Source organism: Chrysochloris asiatica, unplaced genomic scaffold, assembly GCF_000296735.1.
Source record: "Chrysochloris asiatica unplaced genomic scaffold, ChrAsi1.0 scaffold00075, whole genome shotgun sequence".
NCBI lineage: Eukaryota > Metazoa > Chordata > Mammalia > Afrosoricida > Chrysochloridae > Chrysochloris > Chrysochloris asiatica.
This window is the reverse complement of record NW_006408593.1, coordinates 7926505-7937190: the sequence shown is the minus strand read 5'-3', so window position 1 is coordinate 7937190 and position 10686 is coordinate 7926505.

The window sequence follows — 10686 nt, the reverse complement described above, 5'->3', positions numbered from 1 at the left end:
GGTATTCTCCATTTTGCCTTGTAGGCTGCAAGTTGGTTGCCTCAATTTCTGTATAAACTACCTTCTTCTACCAGAGAAGTAATGGGAGAGTCAGGACTGTCTCATTCTCCTTGGACCATCACAGCCATCCCTTAGGAATGCTTGGGGATATTTGGTTTGGGAATTTAGCCACCTGTGGATCACAACTGTTCTTCTGAATTCTGGATCCCTGGAGAAATACAAAGTCAGGGATTCCAGTCTCAGATGTACTCTTTGTAAAGCTGGATTGGAATTTGTGTTAATTTCGTAGTGCTGCTGTAACAAAAACACCAAAAGTGGGTGACTTTACTGAACAGTTACTGATTTTCGCCCAGTTTCGGAGGCTAAAAATCTGAATTCTAGGACAAGGATCTCTCTATTGGCTGTGGTGAAAAATCCTTGTCTCAGTTTCTATAATGTCATAATTGCAGAATCCTGTAGTTCTGTAAACGCATTCCTGGGTTCCTTGGCAATCTCCTTGTGTGCTCTATCTTTCCCTCATTTGTATTTCCTCGCTTCCGTACCAGATCTGCTCATTTCATATCTCAAAGGTGGTTAGTTTTAAGGCACATCTTACATTTATGTACCTTCATATACATAACAGAGAAAATCCTATTCTTATATGGAATTACGCCCGTCAGTATAGGGATTAGGATTCCAACACAATTTTTGGGGGGATACAATTAAATCTATAACACACCTCATGTCTTAAATACTTCCTTGTATTATTCCCCATGTCCCTGCTGAACTCTGGGGCTTGCTGGGTGTCACGGAGGTGGCTCCAACTCACAGCGTCCATATACACAACAGAATGAAGCACTGTCAGGTTCCGTGCTAGCTTCACAATTGCTACGTTTGATCCCATTGCCGCTGCCACTTTATCAATTCATGTCGATGAGAGTCTTCCTTTGTTTCACTGACCCTCTACTTTACCAAGCATGAGACCCTTCTTCAGGGACTAAGTCGCTCTTGATAACATGTCCAAAGTGCAAGAGACAAAGTCTTATCGTCTGTATAGTTTTGTGTCAACTTGACTGGGCTGGGATTCTTAGTGGGTTTGCAGTTAAAGTGTAATAATCACCTATGATGAGATTTGCTATAAGCAATCAATTAAATGAAAGGAAATTTCCTCATGGGGTGGCTTGTTTCCAAAATATTGAACAATCAGAAAAAGCTCACTTGCTTTCTGCTGGATCTGGAGTCTGCATTTGGCTCATCATCCAACCTTTGGTTCTTTGGACTTGAGTCAACAACCTGCTCTATTGCCTGCCAATTGTGGAAGTGGTTAGCAGCTGGTCATCTTACCTGCTTACCTACCTGCCTGCCTGGCTGCTGCTGGAAATGCCAGTCTTTGTTCATCAGCCCTGCAGCTACGTGAGTCAGCAGTCTTCACACTGACATCTGACACTGACACTGGCCTTGAAACTTGCCCACTTCTGTGAGCTATTTCCTTGATATAAATCTCTCTTTACAGGTACATATACAAGCGCACTGGTTTTGCTTCTCTAGAGAACCCAGCATAAAACAGCTGGTTCCAAGCTATTCAGTTTTCATCCTTCTTGTTTCATCTGCAGATTGAGAGATCAACAGTTAGTTGTACATTAGGTGGCCACCAAGTTTTCAAGATCCCAGTGACTACTCATCCATTCTCCAATCTTTCTTACTCATTGTCCAACTTTTATATGTGTATGAGGTAATTGAAAATATTATGGCTTGAGTCAGGTGCACCTTAGTCCTCAAAGTGACATATTTTCTCTTTAACACTTTAAAGAGGTCTTGTGCAACAGACTTGCAATATGTCATTTGATACCTTGACTGTTGCTTCCATGAGGGTTGGTTGTGGATACAAGCAAAATGAAGTCTTTGACAACTTCAATCTTTTCTCTGTTTATCTCAGAATGTTATTTATTGGTTCAGTGGTGAGGATTTTTGTTTTCTTTACACTGAGGTGCAATGCATACTGGAGACTTTGATCTTCATAAGCATTTTAAATCTTTTTCACTTCCAGCAAGCAAGGTTGTGTCATCTGCATATCACAGATTGTTAATGACTCTTCCTCCAAGCCTAATGCCATGTTCTTTTTCATAAACAACCAACTTCTTGGACTATTTCCTTAGCATACAGATTGAATAAGTATGCTGAAAGAATACAATCTTGGCGTGTGCTTTTTCTGATTTAAAACCATTCAGTGTCCCCTTGTGCTGGGGACAGCATACGCAGACCCTGGGTTGATCAGTGGCAGCCCCATTAAACCACCTCTGAATATAATCAGTTTAACCCAGATGCTCTCCTTCCTCCTGACAGTATATAGGAATATTAAGAACAATGTAGCATTTTAGGTATAGATAAATGAAACCCGGTGCCTGAGATCTTGCTCACAAACAAAAGTTTGCAAAGTGTACAGAGACAGTTGGCTCCTTTCAGGAACCTTGCTTTATGTTATGTATCCTTAAGAAACCACACGTTGCTACTCTAGATCATTTAAGCCTAAAAGTTAATATACAACATCTTGATTGAACCTTTTTTTTTGTAAAAATAAAAATGTTAGATTGTTAAGAAAAACTATGAAAATATCTTAAAAGTTGTTCCTGTGAATCATTATGTCCTGTTTTGAATGATTAATCACATTTCAGTTCCATATCCTGTCTTAATCACATCCTCCCTTTGTGACATCCTCCCTGAGTGAATTACATCCTTCCTTTGTAATAAATCCCTCCCTAAAAAAGAGAATAAAAGGTTGAGGTAGAGTGAATTCTGCATGCAATGCTGGGCAATGCTGTGCAATGCTAGGCAAAATGTTTGCAGATCTGTCTACCTGCCAGCTTGCATCATATCTGTGTGTCTGTCTTTTTTGTATATATTTCGTCTCTCTCTTTCTCTATTACTTTCGCCGCCAGATCTCCCTTCTTCGTGACACCCACACTTCCTTGTCCAGGCGGGACCCTGACATAGGACCTCAACACCCTTGTTCTGTTCTAATGACTCCTTGGTTTATGGACAAGTTGCTCATGAACACAATGAATTGTTTTGGAATACCCATTCTTTGCAATGTCATCCATAGTTTGTTATAATCCACATAGTCAAATGTCTTTGCATAGTCAATAAAGCACAAGTAAATGTCGTTCTGATATTCTCTGTTTTCAGCCAAGATCCATCTGATATCAGCAATGAGGTAAAGTCCTTCGTTCCATGTCCTTTCCTGAATCCAACTTGAATTTCTAGTGTAGTGGATTACGAGCTGGGCTGCTAACTGAAACATGCTTAACTGGAAGGTGAGTAGTTTGAATCCTCCATGGGAGAAAGATACGGGTTTACAGCCTCAGAAACCTTATAGAGGGTTGCTATGTGTCGACTGATTCCATGGCACACAAGCACCACCCCCACATTATTGATGTAATGCAACCATTTTTCTATGTGAGGCCCATGTAATACACCCAAGAGGTGTTTTATTGCTTGACAAAATAATAGGGAAAAGTACTGTGTGGTTTTCACTACGCTTCCTGATCTTGTTCTTTGAATTCATTGACCTCTTCCCATTTGACAGGTGGAGACTTTGAAGCTTATAAAAGTTAGTTTTGAAAGTCACACACTAATGACAAACCAGGGTTAGATGCTTATATTCCTGCTTTGCAGCATGCCAGAGGTGGAAGGGAACATAGAGCTTGGGGGTCAAACTCTGTTGTGCATAGATTGCTGAGAGTCAGAAGTCACTGGAGTGGCAAAGGGGTCCTCAGCCTTATTGGCAAGCTGTCCAGTCCAACTGCTCTATTTGCATAGTCCCACCTCATCATTTGGAGTCTAGCTGTAGGATAAGCACCAGACCACAAGGTCAGTTTGAAACACAAGGTCAGCAGTTCAAACTCACCAGCTGCTCCTCAGAAACCCTATGCAGGGTCACTATGAGTCAGAACTGACCTGACAGCACTTAACAACAACAACCCAGTTACTTGGTGGCAGTTACAAAGACTATGACTAGAATTGCTATCTTCAGTAATTCACTGCACTGCAGGTAGAAACTTAGTTTTCCCATTATGTGAAATGGGATGGGATGAATAATCATTGTTGTAAGTTGACAAATGGCTTTTAGGGAGGGTGTGTGACTTGCCCAACCTGCCACAACTAGATATTCAGGTGTTCTAAATCCTTTCAGTGCTCTTCCTAGAGCTTCAGAGGATGTTTCTTCCTAAGTCCGTGATGTTGGCTTGTGAGCTTGGTCCTTGGGATTCCAGCCCAGCTCTTGAAACTTGATTTCCTCATAGAGGTAATATCTGCTTCTCAGTGTTTTTATAAAAACCAAACAAGACTGGGGTTGTGCAAATATCTAAAGATTGGAACACACTCTGTAAACTTTGAAATTTTCTTTTTGAAGTTGTTGCTCTGCTGTCTTTTCAGATTGGTCTGATTTGAGGCATTGTGGTATAAGAGGTTCAGGAGAAAGCAATGTAACTAGATACCTTTAGTGCAGTGACTCTCAACTCTGTCTGCACATTAAAATGTGCAGTGTTTTTTTAATGTGGAGACTTGCTAAACAAAAAGAAAAACAAAAACCCCAAAAGCTTGGGCAGTACACTCAAATCAATAAATTAGAGTTTCTGGAGAAGGGAGTCCCATGAGTGATGTATTTTGAAATGATCCCTTGGTGTTCTGATACACAGAAGTGTTGAGAGTTGGACATTCTCATTTGTCTTTTGTAGCAAGACTCCCTTGGAATGTAGAGATGATGGGAGATCGTGTGTCTAGGGGGACCATCTGTCCTTGAAGATTGGAAAGCTAAATCCAAGCTTCTGTGAAGCCCTGAGAGGTGCTCCACATCAAAAGCGACCATTCCTTCCCTGTGGACAGGGTTCACCCTATCTTCTTGTTGTTGTTAAGTGCCATTGAGTCAGTTCCAACACATAGCAACCTGTATAGGGTTTCTGAGGTTGTAGTTATTTCTTTTTGAGCATCATCTTTCTTCTACAGAGAGACTGGTGGGCTCAAACCACTAACCTTGTGGTTTGTAGTCCAGTGCTTATCCTACAGAACCATTATGTCTTGAGGACATTTGATTTTCAGAATAGCTTTGTGAGGCCAATGATTATTAGTCCTGTTTTACAGAATGGGAAAGCTAGCTTTCCATCTGCAGTGTAATGAATATCGCTTCTGGACATGGCCTTTATAACTTCCACCAAATGACTGGGTGGGCTGTGCAGACAGGGTTGTGGTAGCCCACCAAGGAGACTGCACATCTTGCTAATAATGCAAATAAGGTTCACGGTACCCTTGTGGGGGCTGTTGTTACTGTGAGATATGAGCGAATTGGTTTGGACTCTTAGCGACCTATGTACAACTGAACCAAACACTGCTCAGTACTGTGCCATCCTCAAAGCCCTTACTATGATTGAGCCTACTGGTGATGCCACAGTGTCAGTCCACCTACTTGAGGGTCTTCCTTTTCACTGGTCATCCTCTACTTTACCAAGCATGATGGCCTTCTCCAGGGACTGATCCAAAGTACATGACACAAAGTCTCACCATCCTCAATTCTAAGCAGCATTCTGGTTCTAATTCTTCCAAGAGAGACTTATCCATTCTTCTGGCAGTCCATGGCATATAAGACTAAGTCAAAAGTATTGCTATTTAGGTACCAGTTCATATGTGCATGAGTTTATTACAAATAAAATGTGTTCAAACATGTTTCTGAGCTCAATGTAAGGCTGCAGACTAGTTTTCTCAGTAACATATTGGTCTTAATCTAAGAAGAGTGTCTTCAAAATAAAAAGGTCCAATAAAAACAGTGGTTTCTGAAGGGATCTTCTGGGACAGTTAAATTCAAGGTAGAGAGGTCAGCTCAGAAGGTTATGGTGACGTTTGTTGCAGTTCCAATGGGATAATCTTGATAGATTAGTTTGGACACTGGATGATCACAGAGGTTTATTATAAAGCACTTTTAAGAAAATGTGAAACAGCATTGGTGACAAAAGGCTAGGACAGTTGTGCCAAGGAATTTTTTCCACCATGGCAATGTACCCACTCATTTCTCAAGGGTAGCAAAGGCTGTCCTAAGTGAGTTTTGTTGGAAAACATGACCCCATCTTCCTTACAGTCATGCTCTTGCTCCTTCAGAGTTCTTTTTGTCCCCCAAACTCAAAGAACTTTAAAAGAAACACAATTTGATATTTCTCCTTCCAAGTCCTCTTCAGACTCCAACTTGAATTTCTGGTAGCTACCTACCAATATGGAGTCCTGGTGTGGCATTGTGGGCTAATGCGTCAGACTGCAAAGTTGTTTGAACTGCAAGGTCGGTGGTTCAAGCTCACCAGCTGCTCCTTGGAAACCCTATACATGGTTGCTATGGGTCGGAATCGACTCTACGGCACTTAACAACAACTACAACAACCTATTAATATGGAGTCCTGGTGCAGTGCTGTAGGATAAAGCACTGGACTGCAAAAGTTGGACCAGCTGCTCTGTGGAAACCCTATACTGGGTTGCTATAAGTCAAAATTTAATCCACGGCACTTAACAGTAATAACGACAACCTATCAATATACTGCTGCAACACTTTGTGAGTGATCTTCAGCAAAAATGTACTTGTATGTGATATATTGTTCAATAGCATTTACATCCTGTTGGATCACTTTCTTTGGAATAGACACAGATACGAATCTCTTTCAGCTGGTTGGCCATTGGGCTGCTAATCACAATTTACGTAATTACTTCCAGCTCTGCATCATTTTATGGAAACATTGCAATGAGTTTCTGTCAAACCTTGTTTTTTGCTAATGCTTCCAGGGCAGTGTGGACATCTGCCTTCAATACCATCAATTTGCCATTATATGCTACCTCCTGAAATGATTGAACATTGACCAATTCTTTTTGGTACGCTGACTGTGTATTCTTTCCATCTTCTTTTAGTGTTTCCTGCATTGTTCAATAGCTTGGCCATTAAAAAAATTCAAAGAAAACCAAACCAAACCCATTGACGGTGAGCTAGTTCTGACTTATAATGATTCTATGGGGGACAGCAGAACTGCTCCATAGGGTTTCTGAGGCTGTAAATCTTTATGAAAACTGAAAGTCTCATTTTTCTCTGTGAAGGGGCTTCAAGATGCTGTGGTTGGCAGCCTGAAGCTCAACCCACTACACTCCCAGGGCTCCTATTTTGCCCAGAGAATCCTTCAGTATTGTATCTAGAGGCTTTATTTTTAGCTTCAGCTCTTTCAGCTTGAGAAATGCCAAGTGTGGTCTTCCCTTCTAGTTTTCCAACTCCAGGTCTTAGCATATTTCATTATAATACATTACTTTATCTTCTAGAGCCACCCTTTGACATTTTCTGTTCAATCTTTCAACTTCTTCATTTCTTTGATTTATTCTAGCTGCCTACAGGGCACATTTCAGAGTCTTTTCTGACATCTAGTATGGTCTTATTTTTTATTTTCTCTCTTTTTAGTGACTGTATGCTTTCTTCATAACATGGTTTCTGTAACATGCTTTCTTTGTAAGGTCATTAAAAATGAGGTAATCAAAGATTTGAACAGAAAAATTTAAAGAGCAGCTCAAGAAGACAAAGCCAAGTAATATAATGAAATATACAAAGACCTGGAGTTAGAAAACCAAAAGTGAAGAAAAAGCTAATGCTATCATATTGTGATGAATGAACATTCCAGAAAACTTGATTGTGCTGATGAGGAACCTGTACATAGACCAAGAGGCAGTCAGTAGAACAAGGGAACCCTGAATAGTTTAAGATCAGGAAAATTGTGCACCAGGGCTGTATTCTTTATCATCATACTTAATCTGTATACTGAACAAATAATCTGAGAAACTGGATTACTTGAAGAAGAACATGGCATCAAGATTGGAAGAAGACTCAATAACAATCTGCAATATGCAGATGATACAAGCTTGCCTGCTGAAAGTGAAGAGGAGTTAAAATACTTACTGATGAAGATCAAAGACTATAACATTCAGTATGGATTTCCCCTTAGTGTAAAGAAAACAAAAGTCCTCACAACTGGTCCAGTAAATAACACCACGATAATTGGAGAAAAGATTGAAGTTGTCAATGACTTCATTTTGCTTGGATCCACAATCAACATTCTAGGAAGCAGCAGTCAAGAAACCAAATGATGTATTGCTTTAGGCATATCTCCTGTACAAGACCTCTTCAAGGTATTCAAGAGCAAAGATAATAGTTTGAGGACTAAGGTGTACCTGACCATGTTATTTTCAGTAGCTTTATATGCACATGCAAGTTGGACAGTTAATAAGGAAGACTGCAGAAGAACTGATGCCTCTGAGTTATAGTGTTGGAGAAGAATATTGACAGTACGATGGACTACCAGAAGAACAAACAAATCTGTGTACAAGAAATAGAGCAAAAATGCTCCAAGATGACCAGACTTCATCTTTCATACGTTGGACATATCATCAGTAGAGATCAGTCCCTGGAGAAGGACTTTATGCTTGGTAAAGTGGAGGGTCATCAGAAAAGAGGAAGATCCCCAACAAGACGGATTGGTGCAGTGGCAGCAGCAATGGGTTCAAGCTTAACAAATGTGAGGATGGTGCAGGACTACACAGTGTTTTGTTTAGTTGTATAATGAGTTGCTATGCGTTGGAGCTGACTTCATGGCACCTAACAATAACAACATCTACTAGGTAGTCCTGGTGTAGTGCTGTAGGGTAAGCACCGAACTGCTAACCTCAAGGTCGGTTGTTCAAACTCACTAACCACTTCTCGGAAACCCTATATATGGCTGCCATGTTAGTCAGAACTAACTTGACAGTATTTAACAACAACAACATCCATTGTTTTAGGGAAAGATGAGGCTTTCTGCTCTTGCAAAGCCCTATCAGGGTTGCTATGAGTCAGAATCTTAATAACACCAACATCCATTATTTAACTGTAGAGGACCGTCCGCCTAGATAGCAGAATCCTATGGGTAAAAGGACTGTAGCGATGCCCATTTATTCATTTATTCAGAGAGTGATCTTTCTAAATCACAAAACTTTTTACTGGTTCCCCTCTTAGACCTCGAGTTTGCTTTGTGTTCACATTTTGTATCCTTCCTTAAAAAAATTTAAAAACAAATAGCTGCCCTTAAGTAGATCTCAGCTCATGGTGGTCCTCTTGTGTGTCAGAATAGAAATGTGTAACAGAATTTCTTCTAGAAAACAATGGCTGTTTTTCCAGAAGTAAATTGTTAGCTTTCTTCTGAGGTGCCTCTAGGTGGGCTACAACTTCTACCTTTCAGTTAAGCAGCCAAGCACGTTAAACCATTTGCATCACTTAGGTCCCTAAAATCATATCCGCTTCATCTCTGGGTCCTCCTATGAGCCTGACATTGGTGAGTGCTCAGAACATATGGGCTGTCCTCTGTCCTAGACTGTGGAGTCTCACGAGTAGATGAGAAGGGAGACCAGGACACACACAAAGTAAGACATTGGGCAGGGCTGGATGCTGGAGGGATGTTTGCCCTTTTCCTGGCCCACTCCCCTTCTTAACTCTTTCATGAATGAATTATTTAGTAAAATGTTTTCCGTCCCCCCCTTGCCCCCATTAATGGGCTGCAGGCTGAACCATTGAGTATGTCAGGACTGAATATGCCCATACTTCCTTCTGGCCTCATGGACTCTAGGGGTACGATTGGTGGGCTGCCTATATCCCATTGACCTTTGAGACATGTGTTTCCCTGTAGGCTCTGTGGCGGGTTGGTGGGACATATATGCCTCTATGGAATGGTGGTACCACCTTATACAATATCCTGTAGAAACAATAATTTCCATTTTAAACAATGATAAGGTCTCTTCTTGAAGGCTTCATGCATAGTCAGTGGGAAAACAGGTGCCCAATAAACCCCAGAGGAGAAAACTGTAAATGGGTGCTATAGGGCCCTTTGAGTGATGAAAGGGTTTTAAATTTCAAAGATTTTGTCACCTTGCTTCAAAGCCCTCTGTTAAAGCCACAGGGAATGGGTTTCTGCCTGGGTCAGATTTTTTGAATTTAATTTATAGGCAGCCAGTGAGTGGAGCTAAAGCTTCATGAGCCAGCAGCTTGGTGGCAGACCTGCACAGAGCCCTGCCTGACCGTCTATCTCACTGTGGTGTGTGTCCAGTACCTTCCTCCCTTAGCATAAACCTTCTTGAAGAGGACTCCTCTCAGCCTGTTGGGCCAGAGGGTCTCACTTCTAGACAGCCTCTTTGTACAACACCTTGTCAGCTCCTCCCCAACCCTGTTCTCCTTTCCCAGCCATGGTCCCTGGCATTCTCGGAGCTAAATCCTTGCAGCATAATCTGGGATTTATTTAACTCCCTACCCAGGAGAGAAATGGAGTCAAAGAGAATGAATGGCTTAAGGAATGAATACACACGGGCATTTTAACTCCAGAGCCAGGCAGTTTGTATAAACCAGGGGTTACAAACTCAGATACCTACAGCACACAGGCAGGAAGCAGAATTGGGAAAGGTGAACTGGGTGAAGTCATAGGGACTGGTGGGGACTGTGGCAAACAATGCATGTAGTTGTTGTTGATATGTGCCATGGAGTCGTTTCTGACTCACAGAGACCCTGTACAGGGTTTACGGGAGCAAAATGCCTCATCTTTTTCCCACAGAACAGCTGACAGTTTTGAACTGCTTACCTTGAGGTTAGCAGCCCGATTCATAACCACTACACTACCAGAG